The sequence below is a fragment of the Myzus persicae genome, unplaced genomic scaffold (genome assembly GCF_001856785.1).
Source record: "Myzus persicae strain clone G006 unplaced genomic scaffold, MPER_G0061.0, whole genome shotgun sequence".
NCBI classification, from domain to species: Eukaryota; Metazoa; Arthropoda; class Insecta; order Hemiptera; family Aphididae; genus Myzus; species Myzus persicae.
The window spans coordinates 451,322-456,442 of NW_019100493.1; positions in this window are offsets into that span (position 1 = coordinate 451,322).

Consider the following 5,121-nt stretch of genomic DNA (forward strand, 5'->3'; position numbering starts at 1 on the left):
GAAAAGAAGTGGAAAATGTTTTTGATTTATTACATATTGTTGTAATATAATCAATGTTACATTATTGTTTTTATTTTTTTAGATAAATTTTATTTATTGTTATTTTCTTATTATATTATTATTATTATTATTATTGTTGAAAGTTTTAAAAATGAACAAAGAATAATATTTTGTATGTGCCTTAATTTATAGATTTTAGGTAAGTAGTTTAAGCGTAAGTATTTAAATATTGCGATTTGCCATAATTTATTATTAATGATAATATTGTGTATAAAACAAACCAATTTTAGATCTGATAATTAATTTTATAATTTTTTTTGTTCTAACCACCAAGGTGGTTTAAAATTACTTTTTAATTTTATGTACAAAGAACCCATTTTCTATTACTATTATGGAGAAATAGGAATTCAATATTTTACATTTTTGGCTGTGACTAAAAGTTATAGAACATTAACCGAATTAAGGTTTCATATTATGCTGAATGAATCACGCCTTCGTAATAATAATTGTTAATTTTTTATGGGTGCTATAATTCGGTTTGATAAAAATTGTATATGTATGCCAGTTAGACTCGCGAACTTATATCAGAACACAATATTATATTTTATTGTCCTTTGTAAAACGAATCAGGGTAACACGTTTTTAGTTAGTATGAATTGTATAATATTAATTATATGTTTATTTTTATTTTTCGAAACAAAATGTTTTTAAAATAAAATTAATAATAATAATAATATATATTTAATATTATATGCCCACGTTTATAATAATTATTATTGTTATTGTACGCCGTGTTAGTTTTTTGTACATTTTTTTTTCTATTTATAATGATTGTTTTGTTGAGGTAATTTTTTTTCTTTATCTATTTTTTTTGTTGTGCATAGTGTACATATTATACTATATATTATATACATAAACAATTACCTAAAACCTAACAAACTCGTTGTAAATTATGTTAATATACTAGAATTTATTATCGTAATAGTGTCGCTTGAACGAAAAACCATATGTATATGACCTAATAAATGGGTTAGGAAAGAATAATAATTATTTTTACAGTACTAAAATGCGTGCTATGCGTTTAACCAACGCAAACCGTCACTCAGACTCAAGCATAGTCTCTTTGGAGTGTGCACAATAATTCATAAAGGTGTATAATACATAATTATTATTAATCATATACTGCTATAAGTAGGTACCTGCCTACAACTACTGTTCAAACGCATAACGCCGTACGCTGACATTGTATGTTCGGAGATAATGAAAACGATATGGCTATAATTTTTAATCGTTTGGCGAAATCATATTGTTAATGTAATATAATATTAATATATAACATTATCATTACACGAGCGACGAGCATATTAATGAATGCACTTTTTATTGTTATACAAACGATGACTCATGTGAAATTAATTTAAAAATTCCAATCGGACCCGTCAAACGTAGTCATCGGTTATCCTCAATAATTTTAATCCAAAGGAACATACCTCATAATCGTTAGAAATAATGTACTTCTACGTTTTCGGATGTTTAAAAAATCTAACCGTCTGCTCTGTATAGATTTGTCTCAATGCTTGGCGTGGTAAATATTTTTTTATGGTTGAAAAATATTTTATATTATATATTCATAAAAATAGTGCGTAATTTCTTATAATGTAAAACTATATATTATTATTGCGTGCTATTTTCAGATATAATTAATGGAGGAATTTGATTGACGTAAGACACCAATATCGATATTTGAAAGAGTGCAATTTTATTAATCTGTATTTACTAAAGTTAAATGTCAGTTATTGCGTCGGTACATGAATATTTCAATAGAACTAATACACGTTTCAATACGCCATCTAATTATAATATGCAAATAATGTGAACTGTTTAGTAGGTATGTAAAAGTGATCTAATTAAAATATTGATATGCAGTTGATCTATATAGCAATAATATAAAGGCACACACGACGTTTTACGTTTCTTACGACGTTAATTAGTATAATTAGTGATGATTGAATTGTTATTGCATTAAAAATACTATAATATACCGCGACCTCCCAAGTCATAATATTGAATAAATACACCCATGCGTGCTATGAATGGATTTCAATCAATGGCTAGATTCTTCACATAAGATATCTATTTAACGCGTCATTATTTTTGCTTATTGTAAAAATGTAAATTACATAATATTGTGGAATATACAGAATATTTATGTACCTACACATTCTACTTTTAAAATCATCTTAACTTATTAATAATATTTTAATGTACGTATTTGTAAATTGTTATATTTCAAATTAGATACCTAAACATTTAACATAATTTTTATTAAATCACCTCGAGTATTAATCATAAATTATTATTAGTTAACCAAATGCTGTTCATTTTTCAAGTCGAAATATTTTGTCATACGAAAAAAAAAATGTTTTTAATTTAAAAATGAAAAATTATAGAAAATTTACTTTAGTTTGTTTTTAATTGGATTGAACATTTTTTAATTTGTTTGATTGTTTTAAGTGTGACTGAATTTAAATGATTTACCCAAAAAAGGTATGCAATAATTATATTTTCAAGTTTAAGCATATTATTTCACTGTGTGCAATTAATGGAAGGTAAATGTAAGCATTATAAATGTATAAAGTTTATTGTCTTATACTATATATTTTATATAAAATACACAGGTTTTTAAATTATTTTGAATTAAAAAAATAATATTTGACAAGTTTGAGGATTATTACGAGAATATTGTATGGTTTTTTTTTAAGAATATTAGAATCATATTTTAAACTTTTAAGAACCAACAATCTGCTTTTTAATCATTTTAAACTAACAACTTGGTGTCAAATATTTTTGGAGCAGTCCGTCCAAAAATTTGGTTATTGATATTGAATTTACTTTTGTATCAGTGTCTAAATAAGCATTATGCAGGTAATAAGTAAAAAATAACTAAAAAAATAAACTATTCTAGAAGTATAATATAACATATTCAGTCATCTAAAACAGCGATTCTCGACCTTGTTGAGTTCGCGACCCCCTATATTGTCACCAAGATGTCCGACAACCCTTTTATAATGTAAGCATTAAAAAATTGAAAAAACTGTTATTATTGTATTTATTTGTGTATATATATTTCACAAAAAAAGGTATATTATGTACACTTCAATGAACGTTTTTATCGACTACCGGACTATCCAAAAATATATATATATATTATAACACTTACTATTAATTATAGGATACTAAGTGAAACAATTTTTTTCCCACATGGATTGACGACCCTAAAATAATTGTTGGCGACCCCCCGGTTGAGAATCTCTGATCTAAAATATAAAATATTTACATTGCTTATAATTGTTCCAGGTAATAAAATAGTTAAAATTATTAACTTTCCTCCTTTAATTACACAATAAACAAATAGAAAATGAAATATTAAAAATAGTAAACACTCGTTTTTGCATATTTTATTAAAACATACAATGTATTATAAATGTGCTATGCGTAAACAAAAATTCAAATTATATAGTTGTGACTTATAACTCATATTTTCCATCTCAAAATGTCATAATTTATTACCAAATAACCAAAATACATGTGTTTGATAGAAACATAAAAATTCAACAAATATAGCAGGAACATGGTAAACTGCAGCAAATTTACCCGATTTGCAAAATTTTGTTTTTTTACTATTTAAAAACAAGTAATTTGGTAAATAATATGGTAATATAACCTTATAACTCTCAATTCTAAAACGAATTCCGTTCTGCTTTCAACAGTCGATTTTACTTCCAGTGTCCGTCATGTGTGGCCAAGAATATGTACTATAAAAATGTGTTTTGTTCATAAGAAGTCGAGACATTTTTAAACAGACTTAAAACAAGAGCTAGTCTGTACTTGGTGAACCCAGAAATAGGTTCTTAACCGAGAGTTCGTAGATGGTTACTCGAGGGTCCACGGGTCGGCTGTGAGTTTTTTGTAAACAACCCAAAAATAAATTTGTTTTAAATTAATTCATAATATTATTTGATGAACCTATAAAGTAGAAACTGTAAATTTATAATAAATATGAATAGAGATAAAGTATAGTATCTACTATATATAGATATAGTAACTATATAAATTCAAGGGCGAGCTGTGACACACATCCATAGCGTCCAAAAAAATAAACTCATTTGTAAATAAAATTTCCCTTTGAAAAAGAAGACTTAAATCGGAAAACTTAGCAGACTTTCCAATACGAGCTTTCAAAAAATAATATTACCTTATAAAGTTCCATATTAACTCAAATTTATGCAAATCTTGATGTGCTTGAAAATATATTTGGCAATTATTTTTATTTTACATATTCAAAAGCAGAAATATGGTTACGCACAGTTCTTTTCTAGTAGACTTAAATGCAATATTAATGATGCAGACCTTGATAATATTAATTAATTGATTTGAGATCAAAAGAAATGGTACGCCCCGGTTTTCAAACAAAAAATGTAATCGAATTTTGGTGTTCGTTGACGAAGGCTTATCCACGAGGTCTGATTATATTTGCTACATAGTTCTGAGAGTCTGGAAATTCTACAATGGTCACAATTAAAACTAAAGCAAGAAATCGATTGGACATTAAGGACGATATGCGAATTGCTCTGTCCAATGCGGTCCTAAATTTCAAGGAAATATTGCAATAAAAAAAAACAGCAAATGTCACATTAAAACTTCTTTTTAACTATTATAAAAAGTGATTAATCACAACAATTTAATATTGTATAAATTCTTAGTATTATTATTAAATTAATATAATTTTTTTTTTTTGGAGGGGAGGTGCGTGATTATATTTTATACTTTAAAGGAGTCCATGGCTCAGAAAAGGTTAAGAATCTATGCTATAGATAGAGTGGACCATAGGGGCTTTGTCCAGTTCACCGTACTTCCAAAAATATTTCCATAAATACTAAATACTTTGAATATAATTATATAATAAACTCTATTATTAATTGAAATATGCCACGGAGTTATTATAAAATGACTATTACGGAAAGTATATAGAGTTTAATTTTCGCTCGTTTATTGAAAATTGCATGCTCTAATGGTATCCAAAACAAAATCAGAAAAAGAAATGTTTTGTTAAGTCTTGAA